Raw genomic sequence first — 15,914 nt, 5'->3', positions numbered from 1 at the left:
GGAAAAGCAACCAATAATATACAAAGGAATCCCATAAGGTTAACAGCTAATCTTTCAGCAGGAACTCTGCAAGCCAGAAGGGAGTGGCAAGACATATTTAAAGTCATGCAAGGGAAAAACCTACAACCAAGATTACTCTACCCAGCAAGGATCTCATTCAGATTCGACGGAGAAATTAAAACCTTTACAGACAAGTAAAAGCTAAGAAAATTCAGCACCACCAAACCAGCTTTACAACAAATGTTAAAGGAACTTCCCTAGGCAGAAAACACCACCAAAAGGCATAGACTGGCTGAATGGATACAAAAACAAGACCCATATATGTGCTGTCTACAAGACACTCACTTCAGACCTAGGAACACATACAGACTGAAAGTGAGTGGATGGAAAAAGATATTCCATGGAAATGGAATCGAAAACTATTCTCATATTAAAATAGACTTTAAAATAAAGGCTATTACAAGAGACAAAGAAGGACACTACATAATGATCAAGGGATCAATCCAAGAAGAAGATATAACAATTGTAAATATTTATGCACCCAACATAGGAGCACCGAAATACATAAGGCAAATGCTAACAGCCATAAAAGGGGAAATCGACAGTAACACAATAATAGTAGGAGACTTTAACACCTCACTTTCACCAATGGAAAGATCATCCAAAATGAAACTAAATGAGGAAACACAAGCTTTAAATAACATATTATACAAGATGCATTTAACTGATATTTATAGGACATTCCATCCAAAACAAGAAAATACACTTTCTTCTCAAGTGCTCATGAAATCTTCTTCAGGATAGAACATATCTTGGGTCACAAATCAAGCCTTGGTAGATCTAAGAAAATTGAAATCATATCAAGTATCTTCTCTGACCACAATTCTATCAGACTATATATCAGTTATAGGACAAAAAGTGTAAAAAATACAAACACATGGAGGCTAAACAATACGTTACTAAATAACCAAGAGATCAGTGAAGAAATCAAAGAGGAAATCAAAAAATACCTAGAAACAAATGACAATGAAAACATGATCCAACACCTATGGGATGCAGCAAAAGCAGTTCTAAAAGGCAAGTTTATGAAATACAATCCTACATCAAGAAACAAGAAAAGTCTCAAATGAACAATCTAAACTTACATCTAAAGCAATTAGAGAAAGAAGAACAAAAAACACCCTAAGTTAGCAGAAGGAAAGAAATCATAAAAATCAGATCAGAAATAAATGAAAATGAAATGAAGGAAAGAATAGCAAAGATCCATAAAACTAAAACCTGGTTCTTTGAGAAATTAAACAAAATTGATAAACCGTTAGCCAGACTCATCAAAAAAGAAGGGAGAATACTTAAATCAACCGAATTAGAAATGAAAAAGGGGAAGTAAAAACTGACACCGCAGAAATACAATGGATCATGAGAGATTATTACAAGCTACTACATGCCAATAAAATGGACAAACTGGAAGAAATGGACAAATTCTTAGATAAGCACAACCTTCCAAGATTGAACCAGGAATAAATAGAAAATATAAACAGACCTATCACAAGCACTGAATTTGAAACTGTGATTAAAAATCTTCCAACAAACAAAAGCCCAGGACCAGATGGCTTCACAGGTGAATTCTATCAAACACTTATAAAAGAGCTAACACCTATTCTTCTCAAACTCTTCCAAAATATAGCAGAGGGAGGAACACTCCCAAACTCATTCTATGAAGCCACCATCACCCTGATACCAAAACCAGACAAAGATGTCACAAAAAAAGAAAACTATAAGCCAATATCACTGATGAATGTAGATGCAAAAATCCACAACAAAGTACTAGCAAACAGAATCCACCAACACATTAAAAGGATCATACACCATGATCAAGTGGGGTTTTTCCCAGGAATGCAAGGATTCTTCAATATATACACATCAATCAATGTGATAAACCATATTAACAAATTGAAGGATAAAAACCATATGATAATATCAATAGATACATAAAAAGCTTTCAACAAAATTCAACACCCATTTATGATGAAAACCCTCCAGAAAGCAGGCAGAGGGAATTTACCTCAACATAAGAAAGGACATATATGACAAACCCACAGCCATCATCGTTCTCAATAGTGAAAAACTGAAACTATTTCCACTAAGATCAGGAACAAGTCAAGGTTGCCCAGTCTCACCACTATTATTCAACATAGTTTTGGAAGTTTTAGCCAAGGCAATCAGAGAAGAAAAATAAATAAAAGGAATCCAAATTGGAAAAGAAGAAGTAAATCTGTCACTGTTTGCAGATGACAAGATACTATACGTAGAGAATCCTAAAGATGTTACCAGAAATCTACCAGAGCTAATCAATGAATTTAGTAAAGTAGCAGGATACAAAATTAATGCACAGAAATCTCTTGCATTCCTATACACTAATGATGAAAAATCTGAAAGAGAAATTAAGGAAACACTCCCATTCACCATTGCAACAAAAAGAATAAAATATCTAGGAATAAACCTACCTAAGAAGGCAAAAGACCTGTATGCAGAAAATTATAAGACACTGATGAAAGAAATTAAAGATGATACCAACAGATGGAGAGATACACCATGTTCTTGGATTGGAAGAATCAACATTGTGAAAATGACTATAGTACCCAAAGCAATCTACAGATTCAATGCAATCCCTATGAAACTACCAAATGTGTTTTGCACAGAACTGGAACAAAAAATTTCACAATTTGTATGGAAATGCAAAAGACCCCGAATAGCCAAAGCAATCATGAGAAAGAAAATTGGAGTTGGAGGAATCAGGGTCCCTGACTTCAGACTATACTACAAAGCTACAGTAATCAAGACAGTATCATACTGGCACAAAAACAGAAATGTAGATCAATGGAACAGGAGAGAAACCTGAGAGATAAACCCATGCATATACGGTCACCTTATCTTTGATAAAGGAGGCAAGAATATACAGTGGAGAAAAGACAGCCTCTTCAATAAGTGGTGCTGGGAAAACTGGAGAGCTACGTGAAAAAGAATGAAAGTAGAACACTCCCTAACACCGTATACAAAAATAAGCTCCAATTGGATTAAAGACCTTAACGTAAGGCCAGACACTATAAAACTCTTAGACAAAAACATAGGCAGAACACTCTATGATATAAATCACAGCAAGATCCTTTTTCACCCACCTCCTAGAGAAATGGAAATAAAAACAGAAATAAACAAATGTGACCTAATGAAACTTCAAAGCTTTTGCACAGCAAAGGAAACCTTAAACAAGATGAAAAGACAACCTTAAAATGGGAGAAAATATTTGCAAATGAAGCAAGAGACAAAGGATTAATCTCCAAAATAAAATATATAAGCAGCTCATGCAGCTCAATATCAAAAAAACAAACAACCCAATCCAAAAATGGGCAGAAGACCTAAATAGACATTTCTCCAAAGAAGATATACAGATTGCCAACAAACACATGAAAGGATGCTGAACATCACTAATCATTAGAGAAATGCAAGTCAAAACTACAATGAGGTATCACCTCACACCAGTCAGAATGGCCATCATCAAAAAATCTACAAACAAAAAATGCTGGAGAAGGTGTGGAGAAAAGGGAACCCTCTTGCACTGTTGGTGGGAATGTAAATTGATACAGCCACTATGGAGGACAGTATGGAGGTTCCTTAAAAAACTAAAAATAGAACTACCATACAACCCGGCAATCCCACTACTGGGCATATACCCTGAGAAAACCATAATTCAAAAAGAATTGCAGCACTATTTACAATAGCCAGGACATGGAATCAACCTAAGTGTTCATCGGCAGATGAATGGGTAAAGAGGATGTGGCACATATATACAATGGAATATTACTCAGCCATAAAAAGAAATGAAATTGATTATTTTTAGTGAGGTGGATGGACCTAGAGTCGATCATACAGAGTGAAGTAAGTCAGGACGAGAAAAACAAATACCGCATGCTAACACATATATATGGAAGCTAAAAAAAAAAAAAAAAAAAAAAATGGTTCGGAAGAACCTAGGGGCAGGACAGGAATAAACACACAAATGTAAAGAATGGACTTGAGGACACAGGGAGGGGGAAGTGTAAGCTGGGACAAAGTGAGAGAGTGGTATGGACATATATACACTACCAAATGTTAAATAGATAGATAGTGGGAACCAGCTACAACAGGGAGATCAGGTCAGTACTTTGTGACCACCTAGAGGGGTGGGTTAGGGAGGGTGGGAGGTGGACGCAAGAGGGAGGGGATATGGCGGTATATGTATACGAATAGTTGATTCACTTTGTTATAAAGCAGAAACTAACACACCATTGTAAAGCAATTATACTCCAATAAAGATGTTAAAAAAGGAATAAATTAAAAAATAAAAGAAAAAAAAATAAAAGCAAATACTTTGCATCATCTGACAAAGACAAAGCTGTGCAAACCCTATGACGTCTGGGGAAATATGAAAATATTCACCACGATATATGTGCAAAAATGTACCATGTGGCATTTTTCATGATAGCTAAAAGCCAGAAAGAACTCAAACATCTACAAACATAAAGTTGTAGAATACTATATATTTAAAAAATGAAAATGACTAAATTATAACTACATGCAATAACATGGATAAATCTTATTAACAAAATCTTGTTGAGCACAAGAACCCGTATCCCAAATAATACAATGGTATGATTTCATTCATAAACATTTCCAAAACAAGCAAAGCTAAAGCATCTTATTTGGGTATGTGGACATAAATAGTAAAAATTGAAATAATAACAAAGAAATATCCTTAAAATCAGGATGAGGGTTTTGGCCATCATCAGGAAAGGGTACACAAGGGTTTCTAGGATGCTGGCAGTATAATGTTTTTCTTTATCATTGGTGAATTACCTGGCTCACATTTATTTTGTTTTGTTGATGAGAAAGTACCCAAGGTGATGTTTCATATGATTTTACATCAGGAGACCTCCAATATTAAGGTGCTTCTGTAATCCACATTCATAACTATGTTGTATAGTCTTTGTTTTCTCCTCTATATCTACTCTTCATCTTTGTCCATCCTGAGAGGCTATTTTGGATCAATAACTATCTCTCGTGTCCTCTAGCTTTCTGTGGACTTGACCAATGAGACATTGCAGCAGGAATGAGTGCGTGATACTGTTACCCTTGGCTTTTTACGACCTCAAATTCCCAATAAGTAGTTCTCATCTATAACTATGCCCACTTTTCCTCTTACTGGATGACTGCTGTTCCCCTCCCTTGCAGTTGGGAGTGCTAACACCACTCTCTATTTCTAGCTCTCTATTTCTGCTCCTATGATTATAAATAGACCCTCCACTGAACTCTACTCAAATAGTCATATATTTGAGTATGGCTCTCAGTTTCCTGTCAATTAGTTTTCTGACTAACACAATACTGCTTTTCTTCTTCTTGGTCGAATCAAAATGGAAAAAAAAAAGTTTCTAATCACTTTAGCTGGAATTCCAAATTCCAGTAACACACATTGTTAATGCTTTATGATTTGGCAATCAAATAGATCCTCCATTGATTTTTATGTTTCATGAAATCATACAGTTCTTGAAAGCAGGACCATCTCATGGTTCTATCCCGCACATAGCATTTAGCAGAGTGCTAAATAGTCCACGGCATAAGAGTTCAGCATACACGTGCTGACTGATTCATCTCTTATGTTTTCATTTAATATGGTTTATTTGGCAACTAGGGGACATGTTTCCCACAAATAAATTTTTCCCTAATTCTATCATTTAATAAGTGACTACTAAAATTTTCCTTTGTGGTCGTCTCATTTGTATTATTATATGTTTACATGTTATAACAAAATAATGCTATTAGACATTGTTTGTATGCTATTATAAGGGGAAAATTATTACTTATATTGATGCCATAGGAAATTAGAGGAATGTAACTCACTATAACTTAAACATCCACTGTAAATAGAAAGATGAGATTTTCATTATTTTATTAGAATATAATAAGCCAGCATTTCATCTTATAAGCCCATATAGTATCTAATATTGTAACTGAGTAGAATTAGGTTTCATTTATAATATATTAGGTATTGAATAAAACTGCATGTTGGGACTTCTAAATTAACTTTTAAAGTTATTTGAATAAGGCATAATTACTGCCAATCCAATCCTCGAGGTAATATTAATTTAGCATTTGTTTGTGTTTTAGTTTTGTATTTGCAGGAAAGCCACACTACTGCTGGGACTTATATTAGATAGAATTCGGGTTTGTTCAGTAGAACTTTGTTTCCACATTCAAGCAACCTAACAGGGACAAAGCAAAGCAGTCTTCAAGACAGTGGCTCTACCTGTCAGATGTAAATATTGCTATGATTTTTGTTTGTGATATATTTATTTGATTTTATTCCTATCTGAATACCTATTACAGAGTCATAGTGCCAGGTTTTATCTACATTACTTCAGGATAGAGCATAAAATGTAAACCATCTATGTGCTTCAAAATACTCAGATGTTAGGGGACCCAGAAGAGTGTATTCTGTTGAAGTTTAGTTCTGTCCAAGAGTGTGCCAGAGAGTCAGTGGATGGGCTGGATTTAATGTCTATTGGGTGAAGTTATGTGGTGGTTAGGGTCTTAAATAGAACATGTCAACAAAGAAGGTACAAAAAGCCTCCATCTAGTTTTTGTGATATACTGTATGTATAAAATAAAAGAAAGTTTTGAAAGCTTCCCCAAGGCTAGTGATTTAGTGAATTATAAAAATAACCCGCTCAATTGCAAAGGGCAATGGGATAAGAACTGAAGGACCATGAGCAAATATGGCAGAGAGATTCTAAACATCTCATTGAGCTTAAGGTGCTTAATGCAGACAATAGCTGTCCTTAAATTCTCTTCATTTTACTCTGCGATGTATGAGACTATGTGTGTAAGTGTTGTTTGTACCTTTAAAATACACCGTTTTGTTAGACTGCAGGTTCAAGGGCAGCGTACGATTTCTGGGAGAATATAGAACTGACAAGTACAAGGCCAGGCCTCTGGTCCTCCAAAGACTAGAAATACAGTGATTACCCAGCCAGGGCTTCAGTCACAAGGAAACAACTCAGCTTTCCAATTTATTACTAAACCAAAATAAAATTTTGAATGTTAAAAAAATTAATTGTAAGAATGTAGACTAGAGGATACTCAGAATTTCACACACACACAAAACCCTGGTCTTTTGTGTTAACCACAAATTCAGTGTGTCAGTATTGTGAAATAGCTGCTAGAATTTAGTGCAAGTTACATAACACTGATAGAAGAAGAATGTTTCTCTTCCTCTAGCCTGTACAGAGAAATGGGGATAATGGTAATAATAATTACACCAGCAAGGTTTTAGTGTAAAATTCACTTTTGCATACATTATCCCATTTTAGCATAGATGCTTACAGAATTTTTTATATCTAGATGGGTGTCATAAAATAAGTGATGTGGAAACCAAAAAAAAAAAAACCAAAGAAAGAAAAACCCCAAACACAAAACACTTTAGGCAGTGGTTTCAAGGCAGCAGTGTAGGTTTTAAAGTATGGTCCTTGGACTTGTTAAAGTTTTTAATTTTCATTCAGGTTATTGAAAAGTAAAATGAATTTTCATAATAATACTAAGAAATTATTTGCATTTTTCAATGTATTGACATTTTAACTGATGATGCAAAAGCAGCAGTGGGTAAAGTTTCTGATGCTTTTGCCTGAATCAAAGCAGTGGTACAAAACTATACTATTAGCCATTTTATTCTTCTCTGTCAGGTACTCACATGAAAAAAAAATGCCAGGTTAACGTAAGAATTTTTGTCTTTGAATTATTTGTATTAAATATCAACCCTTGGGTATGTCTCCTTATAGTCTGGGCAATGAAATAAGTACACATAAAGCATTTCTGCTACCTACCAAAGTGAACCAATATTTTCCAAATGAACAAGGCATGATGTTTCAAAAGCTTCAAATTATGCATGGGTAAAAGATCCATTCAAAGTAAAAGACCAATAGATCTTAATGGAACAGGATTTAAAAGTTCATTAGTACACTTTTGGATTCCATCTTACAACCTTTAAGGAACTATTTGTTAGTTTGGATGTAGTATCAAAGATCAAGAGTCACAACTGCTTGAAGAGGAAAATGCCCTTCCCTTTTTCAGCTATATATCTCTGTGAGGCTGGATTTTCATTAAAACAACACAGATCGAAGGCAAAGAAGATATGAGAATCCAGCCATCTGGAGACATTAAACAAATCTGAGATGTATAAAAACAATGCCATTTTTCTCAGGAATTTAATTTTTTTGAATATACAGTTATTTCTCCTAAAAAGTACACTAGTTGTGTTAATAGGTAATAGGTTTATTATTTTTGTTTTATAGGAATTAATAATTAACAGTGCTTAAGTTTTCTGTTTTAATTTTTAATATGGTAAATATCAGTACACATAACTCACATACAGGAAAATTATTGGAGGTTCTCAACAGTTTTCGGAGTTTAAAGGAGTCCTGAGACTACAACATTTGAGCAGTGCTTGCCTAAGTAAACCTAACAGAAGAATAATGAGACAACATGGTAGCTGCCATTAAATGTTTGAGAAGCTACCTTGGACATCTTTTGTTTTTACCTGCACAGCATCCAATTCCTGTTTTTCTGAGAAAAGCACACCTGTTTTCCTCTGAGGAGTCATATCGCTTCTCTATTTTAATTGGGGTCTATCTTAACCCCTACCTGCAGGGGTAGATATTCTACCTCAGTATAGCCAATTAGTATATTTTTCATAAACCCCATCTCCTTCTCTCACAGCTAGAGTGATTAATCAAAAATGGGTATAAGTGAGGGCTTCCCTGGTGGCGCAGTGGTTCGGAGTCCGCCTGCCGATGCAGGGGACGCGGGTTTGTGCCCCGGTCCGGGAAGATCCCACATGCCGCGGAGCAGCTGGGCCCGTGAGCCATGGCCGCTGAGCCTGCGCGTCCGGAGCCTCTGCTCCACAGCGGGAGAGGCCGCAGCGGTGAGAGGCCCGCGTACCGGAAAAAAAAAAAAAAAATGGGTATAACTCAAGTCTCAGACTTTTGCAGGAAGCCTTGGAGGAGAGATGGGGTTAATAACCCACTGGTCTATTTGGCTAGAACTGCTGTTTGGCATCATGGTCATCATCCGGACACACCTTTCTCAAAGCAAAAGGATTGCAGAAGAAGATAGAGAGATGGAGAGAGACATAACTCTAATCTTATCATTTGAGAACCTGGCTCCAACCATGGTAGTTTTATGAGGCTGTAAATTCCCTATCTGATAAAAATCAGTTTGACTTGGATTTCTCTCATTTATGTCTGAAAAGATCCTACTGAGTATTGTTCCAGAAGCAATATGAATCATGACTGACCAGTTTTATTCTTAATATAAGAAAGAAAATTCAGACAATCAGTGCTGTTTCAGTCATTGCAAAAATTGCACCAAAGGATGATCTAATTTTGAGTTGGAAGAACACTTAGGGATGAAAGGAATAAACACCTTTATTTTAGGAGTAAAGAAATTTACTCCTGAAGATTTTTTGTTATTTCCAATACCTAAGATTCAGATTTTTTGTTATTTCCAATGCCTAATTAGTGGTAGATTAAGAAATAAACTCAGTATCACTTAAGTATTTATGAACATCCAATGACCATTTTTCGGTGATAGAACAGATATAAAGGATTGCAAAAACACTGGTGAGGACCTATATAATTTCAAGATTATAGAAGTCATATCAAATGAGATGAAATAAAGTGGGGAGTTTAAGGAAGTATCCAGAAAATCTAAAAGAATAATACCTGCTATGAACAAGAAGAGCGGTTGCCACAACGTCTATTACTGTTGTTTACTATGATTGAGAATTAAAATACAATAACTGTTCAGCAGTCGAGTTTTTTGCTTAGGTCTACACAAAATTACTCTTATGTAATTTCTCCTAGTCATTGAAAAGTCAGTTTTCAAGATTATTCTTAAGAAAGTTTGCTGATTTACACACAAACACACACACACACCCTGATTAATACAATATATACGATGATGAACAGTTAGCGAGTTTAGTAATTTTTCTGAGTTTTTCCTCTATATTGAATCAGTTTTTCCAATATATAAGCTTTTCATTTATTGTAATTCAGGTAGAAGTCTAGGAAATATTCGTTATTTCAATCTCCTAGTGTCATATGTACTGCATTAAATCAACACCAGTTTAACTTGAACTGTGCCGTGCATGTACACATGAGTACTGGACTGAAATGTGGGGTTGTTTGAAGATTTTGCCTTTTTGTGCACTAGGGCATGGTGTTCCAGAACACATTATTTTATTACTATTCTATTGCTCTGTACTTTTCTTTTTATGCTGTTCTGACTTGAATGTAGTTTTCTTTAAAATATGAAACAAACAGGTTCATCTTTTGACAACTGTACTCTTTTCTTCCCAGATATTGATCATTCAGATATCCCAACTAAACTCTCACTAAATTATTTTCATTCTCTTGGAAGGAAGGGCCTTAAATTATTAAAAACTCGGTGTAGACAATTTTTCCAGTCACTAATATCTGATATCCTATAAGTTCAAGAATACTAATCTACCAAAAAAAAGAAAAAACAAACAAATGAATTTCTTATTTGGAAACATAAGAAACAATAAATTCAGTAAAACAAGAAAAATAATACTGAATACCTTAGGGCACAAATTTATTTCAGATTTACCCAGCAGTGCTGTGATTCTGTTGATGAAAGGTGAAGCTCAACTTTGAAGATACAGGTATAGCAAATCAAGTTGAGATGAGAAAAAAAGCCAAATAAGGAAAGAGGGTAAAAAATGTCAGTAATTCTATGTCACCATCCATTTCTTCATCTATAGCAATGGTTCAAAAACTTCAGAGCTACTTGAAGACCTTGTTAAATATTTAGACATGGGTTGTAAATATTTTGATTCTGTGAATTTTAGCCACAGTCTAAGAATTATTTTTAGAGCCTAAGAATCTGCATTTTTTAACTAATATCCCAGAGAATTTTGATAGAGATAATTCAAATGTTACATCAGGCAGAACAAACCTATATAGTCCATATATGAAACCCAGTTAAATTGTGTAAATTACGTATAATAGTTCTTTAGCTTACAAAAGAGAAAGTAAAGGGTATTCAGGAAATAAGCCCCCAATCGAATGTCCATTCTGTGTGTTTAATTTGCCAAAACTCTCTCAATGGAAATATAAGAAAAAAATCAAACAAATGAGAGAGACAGAAATAGAGAGAGACTTGCTTGAAAAACAGAGTGAAATGCCTTTTTCTCATCTTGGTGACTTCTGTCTAGGGCTAAATCCCTTATAAATTGCAGTTGTACTGTAATTGATTTCATTCTTAACAAAACATCAAATCCTCTTGGGAAAAAACAAAGGAAAGTGAGATTAGCTAAGGAAACAGAAAAAAATTTTTCTATTTCAATGATTAAAATTTATGCCTCAGGAATTAAGCAGGCTTGATGCTTTCCTGGATTTACAGCATTTCATTTGTTACTGTCATTAGCTTTAACTGCTTTGGGAAAATTTAACAACAGAACTATAGCATGGCTTACAACCATCATGAGCTACGAAGATTCAAGAGCATGCGAAACGTTTCCTTGCAAACTCTGCTTTAATAGGATTACATGGATAACGTCTTTGAATATTTATTCCCTCTACAAATCAGGTAGGATGCATTTTAATGACATATTTAAAATGTTGTCATCTTACGGCTGAAGACGACACCTAGAAGCGTGTACATTTTCGAAAAGCAATGAATCACAAGCCTCGAAAACTTTCTTGAAAATAGGAAGCTAATTCCAGGATGCATGGTGTCATCTTCATTGAACATATTGAAAAGTAGAATTTATGAAATAATAGCATTGCATATCAGTTAAGCAGTAAATTGGAAAAATGAGATTAAACACAATCATAGGAACATAAAGCTAAAATGGGGCCCTTAATCTTTTGCAATATTTGCTATGAAACATTTTTTGGCTTCTGAAACGACAGTTATGATACACAGTTGGATTGGTTCTCAGTTCTCTGAGATTGGTTCTCAGAGAACTCTCTCAGTTCTCATGCATAAAAAATAAACTGCCAATACATAATTAATGCAAATAATGAAACTGGAAACAAAATCTGAGGGCTTGTTTAGATTAATGCCAATTGCTTGACTTGCACGCGTCCTTGTCACTTACATTGAAATTTTACTAGATTTCCTTAATATCTTCCTATTTAAACATTTTTAATCCAAAAATTATGATGTTATGAATTTAGGCATTCTGTGTTGATGCATATGATTTTAATGTCAGAAAACTTGCTTGAAGCTTCTACAATCAGGCTGGAGGTGACTTGAATAAAGTTGTTAACTAATGAACAGAGTCGTTAATATTAATCTGCATATGCTCATCACTCTCCTGAAGGACATTTATTCAACTTTGAGTTGCAAAGCTAATTGAAAGTCATGGTAGGTTGATAAACATTGGAAGTAAGGCTCATATTGTCATAGCATTTATTCCTATTTCATTAATTTTGTAATGAAGAAATATCTGAATGCTTTCTCTCTGTAAATAGTACATTTCTTATATGACTGAACCATAATTTTTATGGAAAATTGGCCACTATTTAAACAGCATCCCTATTTCTTTATAATTAAAATCCTGCTCACAATTAGAACTGGAAGAACCATTCTTCAGGAGTTATAATGAAAAGAAAGAATTATTAGGACTACATAGAATAAATAAAATATTTTAAAAACAAAACAGTAGTTAATAATGTGTGTTTATGTTTTTCCTTTTCCTATTACTAAATTACACTTTTAAAAGAGGTATCTGTTCATTTATTTAACCACTGTTTAAATTCCCACTTGTATTAGTCGGCTTTGCTGCTAAACAGTCAACCCACACAGTGTTTTACAAGAACAGACATTGATGTAGTCCTTGCCTCCGTAGGTATTGGTGACTGCAGGTTATAGGTGGCTGTTATGACTGCTTCATTCAGCACGACTTTGCTCAAAAAATCTCCCATTCTAAGACAAAGACTGAAAGAGAGAACACTATTTAGGGCATGCCCATTCTTCTGGCAGTGGGAATTAGCAAGAGACTAGACAAACCTTATGATCACATCTAAAGCTTCTCCTTAGTTGTAGTGTGTTTCAAATCCACTTACATTCCATTAATCAAAACATGTCACTAATTAAGCCCACTATTAATGGGATAGAAAGTGGACTCCAAGGGTGAAGTGGACAAGGAAGTGTGAATGAATATCTACAAACATTAATAAACCTACCATACCACTGTAGGCTCTTCCACATGGCCATTGCCCTCAAGAAAGTTTCGATATAGAATAGGTTGTTTTCAAATAAAGCAGATTTGCATTATTTAAGAAGGCCTTTCTTTAGGTTCATCCTTTCATACCATTTGAATTCTGGACATGTTTATTTAAGAAAAAAAATCTTATTTCTGTCTGGGATTTCATTTAAGCTATGTGTTCTATCAAATTCCTCATTGCAAACACTTTCTGTTACTGATTCAGATTGCATTTTCATAGATTATTTTAATTCTATACATGGGAGACAGCCCAAATGTAGAATCTCTACCAGAGAAAAATCAAAGTTGATTTATAAGGGTGAAGACTCATGTGTTGTCACAATATGAGGGGAAGGCTGAGAGACATTCGATCACTTCTAATTCTAAGCGAGTCTCTTTCTTGCTGCTCCAGGATGAGATATCTTACTGCTTCCAGGCTAGGTGCATCTTTCTGCCTCATACAGATCATCAAGTATCAATGATCAGTGACCGATGATCAGTACCTTTCACCTTCCCAGGTTTCTTCCTGGGAATAGTAGCGGCTAAATTAATTGATTGGTATGTGTGTTGGCATCCAGGTGAAACTATAAATAATAACACTTTGTCTAGGGCCTTCTTTTTTGTAAGGTGAACTGATGGGTGTGTAATGCAAAACCCTTTCCTTATTCCTTAGAGGTTACTATTGTTATTTTTCACTTGGAAATGAGAAAGCAAGAATTCACAAGAGCTTCCATCTCCTCTATGGGTCCAAATCTAATGGTATCCAGCTCCATCGTCTATGCTCTGCTTTGGTCTTCACTGCATCACTGGTGTGTTGTATAATCTTAATACCATCTTTCCTAAAAGCAATTTGGCCACACATACTTAAAGTTTGATGAGTTAATGCTTCTGCTTCTTATTTTACTTATTCTAGTCAAATTATCAAGATCACACCTGTGTTTCTTGCTTTGTTTATTTCAATTAAATTAACAAAATTGTAGGTGTAATAATTGTGAGAAATATCATCTATAAAATCTGATGAACATCGATTGAATAAAAGGAATACTTCAACCACCTTCTCTGGCTCACAAACCTCAACCAATAATAACTATCCTCTATTTTGCCTATGTAAAGGCTTTGACAGTGGTGACTCACTCACTGAGGTAAGGGATTCTCCCTCTACTTTTATAGAGTTGGCAGGACTGGCTCTCACATACCAGGAGAGAGGGAAGGGACAGGGTTGTGTACTGAGTCTTACATGCATAAGCTTTAATGCTGCCAAGTTTTGCTAACCCAAAACATGAGAGCTATCAAATTATGTTAGCTATCGATTGGCCATCCCTTCAAATTCATTTAATTCTTTCTTTAAATTATGCCTCTGTGCCTTATAGATAATAGACAAAAATAACTTGGCATATTTTCTCTCTCCATACATTATAAATATATTCACACACTTGTACATATTTCATTTTTCACAGCATAGAATTGGCCAACAGGGTTTATGGATACAATTTTATCTCAAGATACTGATTTTTTTAATTGAGTAAGAATGAATGGTTATGTTCAGGAAAATATTGCCAAATATTTCATTTTGTTTTCATTTTGTTTAATGATGTCTTCATAAAGAGTTAAAATGATTTTATAAAATTGTTTAATACTTGGGCAATCTTCAAAATAAAAAGAAAACATAAATGCTTCACTAGATTTCTTAAATAGAGGAATTAACTAAGGAATTTCTTAAATGCATTTCTTCTGTCAAATTATCAAAGAAAAGCCTATTCAAACAATGAAATGACTAATTTTGCCTACGCAAGGATAAAGTACATAGTACTCAGTGCTAGTGATGATACTATGAAATGTGCATCACTGGTGTGTTGTATAATCTTAATACCATCTTTCCTAAAAGCAATTTGGCCACACATACTTAAAGTTTGAAAAATTTTCTACATTTTTTCCAAGTAAATCTACTTTGATATTCCAAAGGAAGGACAGTACTTCTATACATCAACTTAACTGTAGAGGGAATTTTAAGTTAACAAAGCAAGATACAAAATTATGAATTTATAAGGAGATGTAAGTCACTCCATAAAACTAGAGATCACATCACTACTTGTGTATTTAAAATTAAACTCATCCAACTGACTAGAAGAAAAGCCTGAGATCAGAATTTTTACCTTGAGTCTCCTCTGTAATTTCCTAATTTTATAAATTGATATCATTCAGCATTTCTTTATTGTAAATCTTCCCATCTGTCACAGGAAAATGAAACATACAGTTTAGGACTTTAGCTCACTGGTCCAGCATCAGTTCAGTTTCATTGTTGCTTCCTTTTAGATTATTTATTATCTGACTTCTTAGGCAAAAATCATATTTCAATTAACAGGTTGAGGTCATGTGCTGTAAGGTTGAGCCCTTATGTGGGTACCAGGATTGGTATCTCACCCTGGAAAGCCAGCACCTATTATTGTGTTTTCTTCTTCTGAAACTCCTAAATGTTGTGCTCTGGATGCTTTCTGTAAATTCTACTAAATATTTATCGCTGAAGCTTTCTGTGTATATCGCCCATCTAACTGCAGCTTCCATATTATTCATCTTTTACTATCTCTTATCCTGCCTC

Source organism: Delphinus delphis, chromosome 14, assembly GCF_949987515.2.
Source record: "Delphinus delphis chromosome 14, mDelDel1.2, whole genome shotgun sequence".
Lineage (NCBI taxonomy): Eukaryota > Metazoa > Chordata > Mammalia > Artiodactyla > Delphinidae > Delphinus > Delphinus delphis.
This window is presented reverse-complemented; position numbering follows the sequence as displayed.